This window comes from Pogona vitticeps, chromosome 1, assembly GCF_051106095.1.
Source record: "Pogona vitticeps strain Pit_001003342236 chromosome 1, PviZW2.1, whole genome shotgun sequence".
NCBI lineage: Eukaryota > Metazoa > Chordata > Lepidosauria > Squamata > Agamidae > Pogona > Pogona vitticeps.
Window position 1 is genome coordinate 224,369,989 of NC_135783.1, and position 17,396 is coordinate 224,387,384.

Consider the following 17,396-nt stretch of genomic DNA (forward strand, 5'->3'; position numbering starts at 1 on the left):
AAACCAGCAGAGGAGGCAAGACTGGGGAGTGCCAAAAACTTCTTTGACCAAGAAACAAACTGGCACAAACCGCTGAACTAGTTGTTTGTGCCTATTTCTTGTAGCGACATCTAGTTAACTGATATCTAGTTGATTTCAAGGGACACTTTCAAGCATTTAAGAGGCATTCTGCACTGAAAGTTCTTTGTCACTCTCTGATCAATTCTAAACATTTCTAAAACCAAAAGGAAAGTCAAAAAGCAACATGAGGAGTTGCAAGGAAAAACTATAACATTAAAAAGAATGAGGCAATGAAGAGAAGGCTTTCTAAAGAGGTATATAATGAATTGCTTTTGAAAAGCAATGTTTGGAACTTTGAAGGATTGCACCTTTCTGAAGATCTACAATAGGGCATGTCTCAATTAGGACTTTCCATTATGTTGCTATATTATTGAGGGGGAAGTGTCCATGTTTTTCAGAACTCTTCATTAGATTGGATATTAAGCAAAAAGAACATGGAGCTGGAGAAGAATACTGATGTGTCAATGAAGCCACAAAAAACCTGCAGACATGACAGCCTTAAGATCGGAGTGCAGAAAAGGTTGTACAAACAGAGTAAGATTAGCCTAAAGTAAAATATGAAAGGTGCAGTATAAATTTCTCCAATCATAACATTTTTATTAAAACCTTTCACAGAGATGATACAAACAAAAACATGAAATGAAGCCCAAAGGTATGAGTAAAAATAAATAAATAAATCCAATGTAGTATTGCTAAACAAAGCATTATGCATAGTCTAACCAAGGGACATTTTGGAGGTTGCTTATTCATAGGGTCGCCATGGGACAGAGGCAACTTGATGGCACACAACAACAACAACAACAGCCCAAGGATGTAAGAAAACTCACTAAATTTGTTGCTGTTGTTGATTTAGGCTGTCTTGAGGCACCTGAATGAGAAATGTTCAAGGCCCACAAGATTCTTCACTTCCAAGCAATGCTGGTTTTATCCTCAGGTCCTCAGTAATTTGTCCAGACTTGTCTCTGCTCAAAACTAGTGTATTTTTTTTATCTGTGAGAAGTAAAGCCCACACATACAGCAAGCAGTGAACAACTGGGTAATTGCTTTACAAAAAAGGCAAAAGCAACTGCCCCGACATTTCAAAATTTTGAATGTTCACACAACAAAACATTGGCTGTCACCATTTTGCACAATTTGTGTTACGTACCTCAGAGAATTATTTGAATTATTTGTGCAATTTTATTTAATTTGCACAAAAATTGTAATTCTATGAAGCCAAGTGAGGATTTTCATTCCCAGGCTCAATGCGAATCTGTGGGGATGGAGGCTAGTATGAAGACAGCAGAATAATAGATTGTTCCCCATACAATTCAAGCGTTGAAGCTGCCTGTTGGCTGCAATTAAAGGGTCAGCATAATCAAAAAGACAATTTCACTTTGCTGGCTTCTGCCGATTAATATTTTTGTCAATACTCCCCCATGTGGTTACAGCTGACATATACATCAGGCATCCTGCTAGTTCTTATGCCACTTCTCGCTTAAGTTACTTAAGTGGGATGAGTGATGAACAGGTAGAACTGCTGCCAATACTTGAGATACCTTTAGTATTCTCTGATAGGAAAAATCACGGTAGCTTCAGCAGCTGTGGCAAAAATACGAAAGGAATTCAGACATGGTGTATATAAGCTACCAAAAAAGCATAAATTCCTTCAGATTCATCCACTAAAACAGGGATAGGAAGTAGCAATATATCTCTGAAGATTGTGAGTCATCCAGGTGTGGTTATCTGGAAACTGAGTCATGGCAACTGGACTTCTTTCTTATTAGGTTGAAATGTTTCAGTACTCATCCAAGTAGCCCAAAAGACTGGACACCAAAACACAACAGGAGCAATACAGTATATGCGGTCCAATGCAAAGAAGAGTGTTTGGAGCTCTGACCAAGATGTACTCATTTTGGATCAAGAAGATAGGTGGTTTGAGAGAGGGGTCAGGGAGGCCACACATGTGCATATAGAAAATCCCTCACTCAACAGGTGTACCTTAGACACAATCTGTCTCCTATTTATCATGCCGTCCTTTCATCCATTCCCAGAAAGACCCATTGTTAACAACTGCTAACAACCCATGACAATGAGTGGAGGAGGACTGCAGAAATGGGATTTTCACTCAACACCCCCCCCCCATCTTTTGTCCTTCTAACAAGCCTATTCAGACCAGGGGGAAGTGAAACTAACATGGAGGATATATCAGGGCTCTCCTAACAGCTCTCTTCAGACTGAAGAAGCTACTTGGATGAGTAGTGAAATGTTTCAGCCTAAGAAGAAAGTAGTCCAGTAGCCATGACTCAACTTCCAGGGATAGGAGGTATGTCTCACTACCCACCTAAAGTGTTGTTGAAGCCTAATGCACATAAGATCTATCAATGATGAGAAGTAACTGAGCTGCTGTTCAATAACATTCTGCATCCTTGCACTAAAGTAAGGACAGGGAACCTTTGTACCCAGACATCTCTTGGTCTTCAGGTCTCCAAAGCCTCAGGCAACATTGGCCAGCAGGAGGAGACTATGGAAACTTTGGTCTAAAACATCTGGGGGAGTAAAAATTCCCAATCAGCATGAAAAGAAATCCCAGTTACATCAACGGAATCCTGAGAATGCATAAAACTTCCAGGATGGATGGGCAGTCAGGTTGAGTGCAGAACAGAAACAATGAGTCTGGCACCACCTTTCTTCTTCAAATGACTGTGTCCTTACCATATGTCACATACAACAATAGGTTATCACTAGAACTGAGTTGTTCCCAACTATATTATTTACTTTTCAAAGGAAGGAAAGTGCCTCACCAATTGCCCTCTCACTTTCTCTGCATGCTTACTTCACACTGGTTTTCATCTCCCAAAGCATACTCATTTCTATCTGTCACACACAAAGTGTCTTCCTACATGGGTTAATGCTACCAGGAGGAGGAGGAGGAAGAGGAGGAGGTCTCTTTAAGTAGCATAAAGTGCCTCTGTGCAAACTCTATGCCATTTCCTTTCTGGAAAGCAAAGGACACACCTACAGCAAACATAGAACCTTGCTCTAAATCAGGAAGAAACGTGGGGTTGGGTACACTTAGCACATGGGTGGGAAATCCCCAGGGATTGCCAAGGATCTCCGGGCAGTGCAAAGAAAGAATCTTGCTTGAAATCTTGGGGAGCTGTTGCCAGTCAGCATTGCCAATACAAGGCTAAATAGACTGGTGGCATGATTCTGTATAAAACAGCTTTCTACATTCTCATCTGTGTTTAATTTGTTCAAAGATAGATAGATAGATAGATAGATAGATAGATAGATAGATAGATAGATAGATAGATAGATAGATAGATAGATAGATAGATAGATAGAGAGAGAGAGAGAGAGAGAGAGAGAGACAGACAGACAGACAGACAGACAGACAGACAGACAGACAGACAGACAGACAGACAGAAACCGTATTACTCTTGCTCTCTGCTCTTTTTGTGAGAGCATCCCTTAGTTCAGAATGGCATCACTACTTCAAAGTCATCAGGCTGCCACTCAGCCTGTCACACTCCTTTCTTTAACACAGAGGTCATCAACCCCCAGTCCATGACCCTGGTCCCTGGCATGAGTCAGACTGGGCCATGAAGACAGACCTTCCCTCTTGCCCCCCGCATGCACTCTCCTCCCCATAGATGCTTTGCACACACCCGCGCGTGCCAGCGCCGGCGTGAGTGCTTCCTCACCCCTTCACACATGCACCCACGCATGCAAAGCAGCTGTGGGGAGGGGAGTGCATGCGGGGGGAGGGGGGAAGGTCTGTCTTCGCGGCCCGGCGGCAGCAACGGGGGTGGTGCAGAGCCGAGAGAGAGAGAGGGGGGGGGCAAGCAAGCATTTATGTCTACAGCAGGAAGGGAACAGAGGTAAGACTTCCCCCAGTAAGGAGGCAGAAAGAATACATATGCTGGCTTGGGGTATTCTCAGACTCACGTTGGGAACCATACCCCATTTGCAAAGTTCTTGCCCGCACGATCCCCCACCACTTGGTGTATGCATCCAAGAGCACGAGCGTGAGGGGCCGCCCCACCTCCCTCAGAGGCTCAGCCGGTCTGCAGTAAGGAAAAGGCTGACGACCTCTGCTTTAACACATTCTTAAAGGGATGCACGTGAGTAGCACTCCACATAGAAACTCAACTACACCATTCCTCTTTTACTCACTCTCACAATAAAGAAAAATTAATACTAAACAATTAAGCAATTGCTAAATAAAGAATTAAAAATAAAAAAGAATAAAGAATGTTTAAAAATAGATTTGTGATATCACTGTATGATTCAGGTCTTCATACACACTGACCTCCTACAGAGCTGTACACATAAAATGTTAAATTTTATACATACACCCTAGGGTAGCACTACACAGTTTTTTACCAAGAAAACTGAACCATCAATCCAAATTTGTCTATCTGTACAGTCCACTGACTCAACAAGTTAAGGCGGTGCATTAAATAAGATAACATAGAGTTTTGATTTTAAAAATTTGAAATACTATGAACAGCTGGACCACTGACATGAACAAACCACAGGATTATATCAAATGGTGCTTTGCCTTAGGAAAAAAGACTGTTCAGCTTGTGCAGGTTGGGGCATTCAGTTTCCACCCATCTCCCCTATTTATTAAAGCCTCCCATTTCCATTCTATTACAGAAGACCACTAGCCAGCACTAGTGCTACTTTTCAGCGCAGTTAATGTAACAAGCAGTGCAGATACTTCAGGCAAAAATTTTGTGTACTGCCCCTACCAGGTCAACAGTCATCTATGAGCTTATATGAGTAGGGAAGATGTGCAGGGAAATGGGTTTTTCATGTTGTCCAAGTGGAAGTGCTTTCTGCTCAGGAACAGCCACCAGTGCATAAAATGCACCATTCAAAAATGTTGTTTTTAATTATTCATTCTTTCTGATTTGTAGAGTTACTACTTCCTGATTTAGGTTTCTTAGTCTGGTTTGCAATTTGCATGTTATAATCTGTTATCACTTGGTATTCCATAATTTGATAGTTCCATGCTCAAAACAATCAACCATCAACTGTGTGTTGGCAGGTACTGTGCTTTACCTAGTGGATACCAGTCTTTAAAAAATGTGAAATGGTGTGAAGAATATTCATATCTGACAAAGACTATTTAATAAACCGTTTTTATCTTGGTTGGTAGTAAATGTATTTTTATTGCTTTATCAATCAACTAAATGAGTTTTTGGTGATGCAAAACTGTGCATCCAGCATGCAGAGGCAAACAAAGACTGTCTAAAACAGTGATCCCCAACCTTGGGCCTCCAGATGTTCTTGGACTTCAACTCCCAGAAATTCTGGTCAGCAAAGGTGGTGGTGAAGGGTTCTGGGAATTGTAGTCCAAGAACATCTGGAGGCCCAAAGTTGGGGAACACTGGTCTAAAACACTGGTCCCCAACCTTGGGCCTCCAGATGTTCTTGAACTTCAACTCCTGGGAATCCTGGCCAGCAGAGGTGGCGGTGAAAGCTTCTGGGAGCGGTAGTCAAAAAACATCTGGAGGCCCAAGGTTGGGGACCAGTGGTCTAAAACATTTGCTTACTTTCGGGAATGTATGAGGATCATTGAAGCAACTGCAATGGTAGTTGGTACTCACTGAGGCAGGTGGGATGGTGAATAAGTTCACCAATGGTGGCACCAAGAGGTCACCAGAAGTAGAACGAGTTGCATTTCAATTACTAATCCTCCTCCCCTCCGGCAAAGACTCCAAGCATACTTAAGCAAAGTGTTTTAAATATAAGCAGCTGGCAAAGCATGCCACATAAAAGGAAATCTGAAGCACATTCACTTTAAAACTCTGTCTGCAAAACAGAGTTTTAAGGGAGATTCCTGCAGCAAAATAAAAGCTTAGTCAAGAGGCCGGAAGAAATTTGATCTGAGGAAGGAAAGAGAACCCAGAAGACGTAGGGAAGGGGAAAACAAAGTATAAATGAATGGGTAGGGAGATAAAGAAGAAATAATAGAACTAGAGAAGAGTGGAACACTGAATTCCTTCTCAAAAGTAAAGTTTAGAAGCAGTAGAATGCATAACTTCCTTAAACTTGCCTACTCACAAACAGAAAGAACTAAATTGTACTTGTGTAAAAATGGGAAGCAAATTCTTAGCAGTTAACTACACTCCCTCCATAATTCTTCCTACCACATGCACATCCCTTTCTCATTCTCTGCTTAGAAACTGACCAGCACAAACTCTACAACATACTGGTCTATCTGCAAAGAAGTTTCCTTCAGTAGAGGTGGATGAAAGCTGTGGTCAGTGCTGGTGCTGCCCACACTACTAGGTCTTCTGCCATACAGTCACTGTCATGCAGCTCTCTCTGATTGTTCTGTCCAATTCATTCACCTGCTCTGTACATATTTGTGACTTTAAAAGGGGGGGGGCTTGTTGTCTCTACCCACAAGTGAAAAAAATGTCCAATACCCCAATTGAACTCTCTTATTTTTACAGTGCATCTCATAGATGTTTTACAACAGCAGTAATCCCAGAAGACAGTTACAGTAACTAACGGCTTGCTTCAAAATATCACTTCCAATAACGAGCTGTTTGTAATTAATATCTTTTCCTAAGTAGAAAGGTACAATCAAGTCACATTTTGACTGCAACATACTAATGGATATATTTTCTGTATAGAATACATGGTTGGCTGTGGCTGATGGTCTTTTTCATTACACACAAGAGCAAGTCACATCAAAATCACAATTTTTAACAACATGCCTTAATGTGTCATGCCTTCTCATTAGGTAGAGAAGATGTGCCAGTTTTCTTTTACTTAGGTAAGTGGATATGAACACAGTCTATTCTGTTTATTGTGACTGAGAACAAAGCTGATGTGGGAAGGTAAGTCAAGGCATTACAAAGAAGTTTCCATTTTCCTATATTACTTTAAGAAACATAAAAAAACACACACAGCAGGATAAGATAAACTAGGAGAAAAATGAATAGACCCAAGGAAGCAAAATGCACACATATGGGAGGAGGGAGAGGGTTTTAGTAATGATTTATGACTTGCCATAAAACTACTGAGTTGTATAGATTGCTTCTCTTTCTCTCGAGCTAGAGTTTCCCCCCTGCATCTGACTGCTCAGTCATACTTAATACAGCCTTCTGAACAACCACTAAATTAACTGCAAAGAAATGATGATTTTAACTTAATAATCCCTGACACTTCTTTTATCTAACCCAAAACATGAACTTTCCTGCCATTTAATTTCTACTCCAGTCCTGTCTTCTCTGAAATAATTAGGGGTTTATGTTTTTTTTTTTTTAAAAAAAGAAAATTACTGATACAAAATGGAAATACAAATGTTTATGATTTAATGTATTCACAATCATTTCAAAATATTATTCTGAACATTTATTCAAGCTTAACAAAACAAAACAAAAAAACCTGAGTATCCTGAAGAGAGCTTTCTTTTTTTCAGTCAGCAGGACATACGAACAGAAGATCAACAAAATGTTGCAGTTCAGAAAAACAGTTTAAATACGGAAACTCAGGTGCATTTCTTTAACAAACATAATTATGCAAAGCACTGAATTCATGAATGTGCTAACAAAACCACAATTTCCAAACAGATGGGTCATTATTTACAACTGTTTGATACAGATGGGATGCCGGCTCAAAGTATTCGCCACATTAAGTACTGATCAAAACATGCCAGACGTAAAATGTATTTCATTTTTTGCTCTTCCTCTCTACTGCTAAAGGAAAAGTTTGGCATCTCTGACATTCTTTATGCACTGCTGAACTTCTGAAAGTTATTGCAAAGTTTCCATGGTGGATTCTTTTGAATACTAAATTAATTTAGCACTTCACCTTCCACAAATGTCCAGGGCCTCTCATATACTTTGTTTCAGTAATTCCAGCAATCCTTAAAACCACCTCATAGAGTAGGCAGCATTGTTATTCTCTCTAGGAACATGAGAAAACTCATACGTCCAAGCCTGGAAGTACATGTTTCAGGGGAGACACGTGTCACTTCATCTACAAGTTAAAAGTTACCCACTCCAAATTCTTCCCTGATGGGGATTTGAAACTAAGCCAGTTAAGACCTTTCTAGTTCACACCCTCTCTAGTGATCATCCCACCTCCAAAAAAAAGAACAAAACCATTGCTTTTGTTTAGTACCAGCCATTCAACAAAAAGCAGCAATGAAAAAACCTTCTCTTCCTCCTCCTCATTCTACTTTTTGGGGAAACCAAGCACTTGCCTTCTGAGATGCCTGTGCATCTTGGGAAAAGTAATTTTCAAGAGTACTGCTACAAACTACTGGCCCAAAGTCCATATTGTGCAGGATGGCAGGTTTCCTGGAGGAGAACATCCCTTCCAATTTGGGGACTCAATGGAGAAATGTGGAATACATTGAAAATAAACTCACTTTCTCATTGTGGGGCGAGCGAAGAAGCAGTTTATGCCTGAACCTACAGAAAGCAAGCTAGTGGTATTCCCCAAACACTAGCTCTGGCATTATGATGTACCTGTGCATACCCCCTCCCAGCAACCACCACCAAGAAACCCTTGCACTATCTCTGAAGTTGCCAATTAAACTTAGGAACAGGGGCTACCGCTCCCGAGTTATCCCTACCTCCAAGCCAGGCAAACAGCCAAGGCTCCCTTCTACACTGCAGCTGAAACGCTGCTACTGCTAAGGGCTGACTGCCAAAGAACCCCACTTTGTTTACTTTGATGACACTACATAAACCATGTACCTTAGTACTGGCCAGTGGTATATGTTGGTAAAATGCCCTATGACCTCTGTCTCTAAAATGGTAACAGTAATGAAGTTTATTTTGTTTTAAAGCCACAAAAAGGGGAAAAAAGCTTCAGTGAAAAGGTGAAAACAGAACGTAAGAACTATGTTTCGAACAGTTTTTTTTTTCCTTTATCATACGGCCATGAACCTACACTTCTTCATAATTAAATAGTGTCAGTTCTTTATACATAAATAATTAGACAACTGCATTGACACAAATACAGAAAATGACCACACTATTACAGTGGGGTCTCTACTTAAGAACTTAATCCGTATTGGAAGGTGGTCCTCAAGTTGAAAAGTTCTTATGTTGAATCTGCATTTCCCATAGGAATGCATTGAAAACCATTTAATCCGTATCTGCTCTTTTCCGTCCATAGAAACTACAGTGGAACCTCTACTTAAGAACTTAATCCGTTTGGGAATAGTGTTCTTAAGTTGAAACGTTCTTAAATTGAAGCAAAATTTCCCATAGGAATGGACTGAAAACCAATTAATCCATTCTGGCTGTTTTTTTTGTTATGTAGAGGTGCGTTCGTACATTGAAGCATTAGTTCCCATAGGAACTAATGCAAAGCTGGTTAATACGTACTCTACCACTAGGGGGAGAATTTTTTTTTTAACCTAAGATGACCTAAGGTTAAAAAAAGAGCAAGAAAGGTTTTTTTTCCTGTTCTTATCTTGGATTTCTGTTCTCAAGTAGAAGCAAAATTTAGCAAATGGAGCTGTTCTTAAGTTGGATTGTTCTTAAGTAGGGACGTTCTTAAGTAGAGACCCCACTGTAGCTTTTGGGTTAAACAGCAGGACCCATAGCATGGTCACATCTCTGCCTTCCAACAGCTCAGGGCCACTCCTCAGCCCCGACAATCTGATGCTTGAGGCAGCTGCCTCGATCTGCGTGAAGACTAGGGCAGCCCTGGCCAAACAGAAATATAAGAAATCAAGCATTTGACATGCAACAAATACAAAGCTTTTTGTCAACGTTTTAAATTATCTTGGATTTCTGTTCTCAAGTAGAAGCAAAATTTAGCAAATGGAGCTGTTCTTAAGTTGGATTGTTCTTAAGTAGGGATGTTCTTAAGTAGAGACCCCACTGTACTCACAACCTCTTCTGAAAACAGAGCATACTCACCCTTAACTTTTAACTTATCCATAGTTCCAGCAGGCTCTCAGTTCCAACTCTCTCTCTCTTTCTTTATGTCTTTCTCTCTGTCTTTTATATCCTTATATACAAAACATCATCTCTCTAGCTAGAAATCGTACAAACCGATGAGCTTGCGGCTCCATTCACAAATATCATTTCACACTTCTCTTCTGTCATTCCTAGCACACATCTCTCATACAATTGAGAGTCAACCCCCAATCACTTACCGTGCATGCAAATATAAACTATCATCATACCCCCATTTGTGAGAGTTGAGAAGTACAAATGTTGACGCCAGGTCATAAACTGAATGGCGCATGACAATAGGGCTTCTGGTCATTGGCAGTCTGCAGAGCTGCCCACTCTGGTTTATTTTTATTTGTCCCCTTTTTTTTCCCTTCCAGCTGCCAGGAGAAAGCTTTAGGGTATCTGACATGTAATCAGGACAGGACAGCTCTAGCACTGAGAAAATGATCACCTTATCAAAAGGTGAGCTTGACAGAAGGAGCTATCCCTTTTCCTTTCAGGCCGACACCCCACACACTACACCTGACACACAAATGACCATTTGAGGAAATGACTAGACCACTGAATCTCAGTAGCCCTTCTACAGAATCTGGTCCCACAGGTAGTGATTGCCTGAAAAGGCAATCCTGCTTGAAATGGCAAATCTAGATTTGTTGCTGCATATTGTGTAAAACAGCCCCTAGCTGTGAGATATAATGGGAAAGAAAATATTTCCAGCAGCTCTGATGGCACAAGAGAGTCATCAAGTCATAAACTAATAAAACTGCTTGTTATGCCTTGCCATAGAAACAGGTATTTGCTCATTTCCAGACACAATTGGAATAATTTGTTTATGCAGTGATAAAGATGTAAAGTTATCCGTGTTTAAATGTACAACACAAGCAAGGAATTTGATCTGTACCAGCAGAAAGAGCTTGTCCTATTATTCTAAACAACCCATTAACTCTTAACCTAAATAAAGTCTTGATAATGTTGTGTGTCTCATTCTATGAATCTTTATAGCTCTTGTATTTTTGAGCCAAGAATAAAGGCATTCAATAAGAATATGTGCCAGTGCTGTGTAAAATGAAACCTAATGAATTTATGAGCAACTAAATAACAATTCTTCATCACAATTTTTTTGGTAACGATTGTATCAATTACTACCTAATTTCCTGAAATCTTTTCTAAAATGAACTCCTAAGTTGCGAACAACAATTCCTGCAAGCTTTTGGTGCTAATATAAGGACCTTATTGAACTTAATTTTACTAACTGAATGAATATCTTCCCAACTGCATACTATAAAACAACAAGATTATATTTCAACAGGGACTGAGAGCCTTAGATTCTTAAGTTACCAACCTTAATTTGTTTTAGTTTTGTTAGGGTTGTTTCTTTTTAATTAGAAATTTAAGCTTCTAACCATTCTACCACAGCTTATATTCCAGTATTAACAAAGAGAATACAGACCAGCCCTCCCCTCCAGAGACACATACCCTCTCCTTTTCCTTGTCATATTTAGTTGCCTAGCAAAGTTTTATTGCCTGCTGGATGAGGCCTGTCAAATCCTGGAAGTTGAACTCCTCAATGTGACTTCATTTGATACCGATACTGGGCATGGGACTTACTCAGATATAAAGCTAATAAGGATTATAGTGAAAAGCTTAGTTCTCTAATGGGAATCGTGGAAGCCAAGCTATCCCAAAGATCTGTCTAACAGATCATTTGTCCTGCCTGTATTTATGTTGATTTTCTAGCAGAAGACACGAAGCAGTGGAAGCGGGACATTTGGTCTGGGTTTTAGTCCAAACTTTACAGCAGCTATCCATGTGAAGACACATTCAGCTTCTTTAAAATTCAAGCTAAAAGCTAGAACAGATCTTTGCAAAATCAGCACAGATCTTTGCAAAATCAGCTTCCACTGAAGAGTCACTGTGGTGGTATTGAAGAAGGCATATGCATCCATACGCATGCATATATGGCAACACACACCCTTCAGTCACCCAGATGGTCACTTGACTCATTTCTGCTGCTTTCTTTTATTTTCAAAGAGCACTCAGTTAGGCCTTGCTACTGGCCCTGCCTGAGGTGGGCATGGAAAGAGGTATACTGGGAATAATGTAGCTGTCCTTTGTTCTTCTTCATGCTCCCCCCCCCTCTCTCTCTCTCTCTCTCTCTGTGTGTGTGTGTGTGTGTGTGTGTGTGTGTGTGTGTGTGTGTGTGTGTGTGAGAGAGAGAGAGAGAGAGAGAGAGAGAGAGAGAGAGAGAGAGAGAGAGAGAGAGAGAGAAATATCACCCCAGTCCTTCCCATATCATCTTGCCTGCCATCCTGTCTGCTGAGACTATTTGTTGCAGCAAGAACAAGGGAAAAGCCACGTGGTCCCCAAGATGACACAAATGTGAGAGTGGGTGATACCTTTTCCTGGACAATTAAAGAATCAGATTGCAAGCTTTCATGCAGAGAATTCCAGTTCTTCAGGCTGAGCACAACCCCTGGCAATAGAGTGTGGAAAAATAGCACAAAGACAGAACAGGCTTTAGTTTTAGTTATATTTGGTTTATTCACCAGGTAGAAAGAGCCAACTGTGCCAAATTAAAATCAAAATAACGTTTTCCCCTGGTCAGCATAAAGAGATGTTTCTTCAGTTTGTATTCAAGCAGCAGTAGTTAAAAAGATTAGCTGGGCAGCAAGCATAGGGCATTGCAACAAGTCTGCTGGTGCTTGCCAGCTGTGAAGCTCCACAATGACAGCGTCTACCAACGTTTACTATTTTATCTCTGCCATTGTTCTGCATTACGCTTATCCCAACTATGGTTTGATTTCAATTTTTTATTGGGGACAACATGAGAAATGCCTTTGTACTGGTTTGAATCCTGTTTGTGCAGTTCTGCACGTGCAAGGTTGATCACAACATACACTCACAGCCTTTTATCTTAGTTAAAAGTTTATTCTTCCCCACTCCATCTTGTTTCAACCTCAGGAAGCCTTCACAGACACTTTTAATGTCCCAGAACTGCTGTTGTTGGTCCTGCTACACAGGAACTGTCAGTGCTGATTTTCAGACAATAAAAGGCTTCTCCAAGGCCCCTGGCATCCTCAGCTTGATGTGGATCCTTACAGAGACTCAGAACTGACACCCAGCTCTACCTCTCTTGTTTTCCAGCTGCAGTGGATGCTGTTCCCGTTGAATGCTGCTTGGGGACCATTCTGGGGTGGATGAGGGCAAATGGACTGAGCCTGAATCTGGACAAGATGGATTCAACCTCAGTCCATGGGCAGCCCTGACATCAGTGGGTTGGGAAAATCCCTCTCCTTTGGGGGAGTGACTCTTCCCACGAAGAATGAAGTTTGCGGCTTGGGCATCTGCTTGGACCCAGATGTCACTATGGAAACTCAGGTGACATCTGTAGGCCGGGTAGCCCATTTCCATCTTCGGAGGATTGCCCAGCTGTGCCCCTATCTAGACTCAGGGACACTCACGATTTTGATTCATGCACTCATAATCTCAAGAATAGACTACTGCATTGCTCTCTACATGGGGCTACCCTTGAGGTTCAACTGGTCCAAAATTTGGGGGCCAGATTAATAACTGGGGTGAAGAAATTCCAGCACATCTCCCCCACTCTGGCTGCCCTTCACTGGCTACCGGTTTGTTTCCACATCAACTTCAAGGTTATGATGATAACATTCAAAGCCCTAAACAGTTTAGGACCTCGGTACCTATCAGAACGCCTGTTCCCAGCCAGTTCTGTCCATAATACATGTTCTTCACAGGCAGGGTGGTTGAGGGCCTTGAACCCGAAGGAGACCATGAGGGAAAGAACAAGAAACTGGGCCTTCTCGGTGGTCACGCCTGTGGAACAACCTTCCCATTGAGATCCACCTGGCACCCTCACTGGATAGGTTCAAACGAGCACTGAAGACCTGGCTCTTCCTCCAGGCTTTTCGTGAGCATTAGGTTTTTGAGATCTTGGCCTCCCTTTTACCATCCTTTTTGCCATCCTTTTCATCACCCTTTTTATCACCTTCATTGCCATCTGCTTTAATCTATCCTGCTGTTATTATATTTGTTTGAATGTATGTATTTTTATCATATTTTGATATTGTGCTGTTTCTTGTTGTTCAGTGCTCCAACAATCCAGATATGTCCTTTTCCCGCATGAGAAAATCCCCCTTCCCACCCTCACCCTCAATTTTAGCATTCTAATTTTCCCATTTAGCCCCCAATAATAAGCCAGAAAACAATTCCTTGCCCAGTGAGTATACTTAGATGTTGCTGGACTGATTCTGGGGTTCTTTTCCAGGATAGATTTATTTAGTTTTGTTTATTTTGCAATCCTGACCTTGTTCAGTTGGGCTTCTTCTTACATGCACGCAGGACTGCAGACCTCCAAGATGATGGATTATACTGTGTGCTGTTTTCACTTGTGTTATTTTTCCAAAGTCTGAAGCTTTTGGAGACCAATTCTTTATTCCAGCAGTGGTGTCCCTAACTCAGGACTGAGTTTACTGGAGTGGCTGCAAAGGATGCTGAAGGCTACATACATCCCCTTCCTCTCTGGTAGATAACTAAGTGTTGTGCTCTGAAAACCTTCTTCTCCTATGCTCTTATTGACGCTGATAATCAGAAGGAACACCTTTTTCAAGAGAGTTTTTCTGAGATTGCCTAGCAAAGTAGCTACCACCACTCTCTACTAGTAAAGTAAAAGTTGTACGAGGGAAAAGGTTATCACAAACTCCAAAGCGCTCCAGAGTGATATACTTCAAATTTGCATCCCATAATTACACTTTATGATTTTGAAGGCACAATATTTAGAATTATGAAGATCAACAACATCCTTTAAACCCTTCTATTTGTAGCATTACTGAGTGCAAAGAACTTCAAACTGTTGTATTTTTGAGATGTAAGCCCTCGACTCTCCAGCCAGCAAGGCAAGTAGCTTTCCAAGTTCAGCCAATGCACAAGAAACTGTTCATCAGAACAGTTTATTTTGCAATCCTATGCATTTTACTCAGAAGTAAATCCCATTTTGTTCAATAGTGCTTTTTCTTACATAAGTGGGCACAAGACTGCTGTCTTATAACACAATGGATTACAACAAAAGAAGAGTCATCAGCTATGATTTCAAAGAACAGTATTTTGATTTGATGTAAGCACGTTGATTTGATGTTTGCTAATTTAAGCACTGATTAATCAAGTTCATTTGCTGCTGTTGTCTTGGCTTGTTGGACAATTTTCATCTGAAGATAATCACAACTTTGCTTTTTCTAGGAAAACCACACCCAGAATCCACACCCCTCCAGGCAGAATGTACACAGGATGTGCTCCCTAAGTGACTCTTGAAACTATATTCCAAAAAAGCTTACAAGCTCTAAAGATGCTTAAGTGCCATTTAAGACCTCACCATTGCTCATGCAGCCCCAACAATATTCTGCAAATCTGGTATCCAGCTTGTTTAAGCTTTCCCAATCCTTTAACTTGCCATTTAGGTGCACAAATGTTTAACAACTCCACCATGTCCTGTTGTGAGATGTGGTGAAGAGGGGGATAACTAACCTGGATCTGCTGCTAATAGTGTGGCAGGAGAGCTAATCTGGCACAGTAGGAAAACAGTTTTTTAATACCTTTTAGTAATATGAACTTTTACAATACAATCCCAAAGGTGCATATTCAGAAGTCAGGGTCATTGAGTTTTACTGTGCCTCCTTTTAAATAGAAGGGCACAGGATTGTAGCCTTAATTATCTTCAAGGGTCCAGCTCACAAGACCCTCTAAAGTAATCCTCTTAAGTTAATTGGCAACTCTTAACTTAAGTGTGAGTTAATAAGCTTAACTGACAATAACAGCATCATACTGTATAGTAGTTAGACATGTCTCATGTGAGCCAAGACACAGCGCAAAAGGTTGCACAGCTTTCACTGTTTGGTTTTTTTTCATTTGTCTGATCACCCCCTTAAAGTGATTAGGGGCTGCACTGCCAGAGAGTATGCTTGAGTAATGGTAGACTTTAGTAGCAGATCTCAGAGCTCAGAACATTACACTTTAAATTGAACATATACTGCATTACTCATTATTTCTTGGCAGCCAGCTTCATTTAAATATTACCTATTATACCTAAAATGTAACTTTGTAATTATTAGTTACAATAGTCATTAACCATAAAGTGAGTCCTTACATTACATGTAACTAGTTACTTGCAAGCTCTGCTTTCATTAATAGATTGGGCTTTACTGTGCATCATAATTTCACCAGCATAATCATTAAATCTTAACCAAGCTAAGAGCAGTTTGTTCAGAAGGCTGTCAGTTATATGACCCCAGTATATATACAAACAACACATGCATAGAGAAGCCCATCATTTTCAAGGTGACTTTTAAAAGCTGTTCTTTAAAAATGATCATCATCCCAAGACACTAAGACAGTAATTAGATGCACAGTTATGCAGGAGTAAAGTTCTACTGAACTCAGTAGGATTTAATTCTTAGACATGCATAGGAATCCACTCTCCCTCCCCCTTGCTTTCCATAACAAACTCTGGAAGCTTTTCATTACTAATTAGTCCGAGACAGCATCTTTCTCAAAATGACCATTCTGAATTTAAATATTTCAACGCTTTTACTGCTATGAAGAGGAGCTTTGGAATGGGACTAGGTAAATGGATGGGGATCAAGGGAATGGGGCAAAAGGAACTCAAACTGGTTTAAGAAGATCTATGCCTTGCAGCCAAATCAAATCAAACAGAGAAACCATCTGTTTTACAGACCTAAATGATTAATTTTGGGATGATCTTCTAAAAATCATGTTACTTTGGCATAGCATTTATTTATAGGAGTCTATAACTGGCAGCCCAGCATTTTTCATAACAGGATTATAACTACATTATCTTGTTATCCATCTGGGCTTTTTTCAATTCAGTGGTTTAATTAAAACTCAATGGTATTATCAATCTGTTGCATTTTTCATTTTGATGGTTATTGCATTTATAGTAGAGGAGGATGGCAAATTAAAAGAAATACCAGGATAAATCTCAGTCTTTTAAAAAAATATGTATCTTCACTAATGTACTGTGTTGTATTTTCAAAAGTTGTTTGAGTTTATCAAACAGTTTTTTTTTATTTTTCATACTAAAATAGACTAAAAAAGATTGAATAGAGACCTTTGTGGGATTGCACTTTCCCCGTACCCTACTTAAAGACTAAAATATTTTGATGCTCTGAACACTTTCACTTCGACACATATCTAAAAAATAATTTGAGCTTAAAAACCAACTTTCTCTCCTTCCAATTTTTTCCCCTGAATTGTTCTTTTTACTATAGCAAAACAGTAAAATACTTCCATCAATATTGCCAGACTGCAAATAAAGCAGATGAGAAAACACAGAAGCACAACAGGAAAAACAAGGCACTCATAATCAGCACTTTTTTTACA

The 17,396-nt window shown here is 40.3% G+C and overlaps 1 protein-coding gene and 1 long non-coding RNA gene across 3 annotated transcripts in view; one reads left to right on the forward strand and one right to left on the reverse strand.

Annotated features, from left to right (window-relative positions):
* The window catches only part of LOC144583383 (uncharacterized), a 34,294-nt gene extending 30,883 nt beyond the window's left edge, over nucleotides 1–3,411 (forward strand). The window contains exon 2 of the long non-coding RNA XR_013537131.1: nucleotides 3,343–3,411. This is a non-coding gene — a long non-coding RNA (uncharacterized LOC144583383). The remainder of the gene's footprint in view (nucleotides 1–3,342) is intronic.
* The window catches only part of THSD7B (thrombospondin type 1 domain containing 7B), a 642,879-nt gene that overhangs the window by 459,167 nt on the left and 166,316 nt on the right, over nucleotides 1–17,396 (reverse strand). The gene's annotated exons all lie outside the window — the stretch shown is intronic.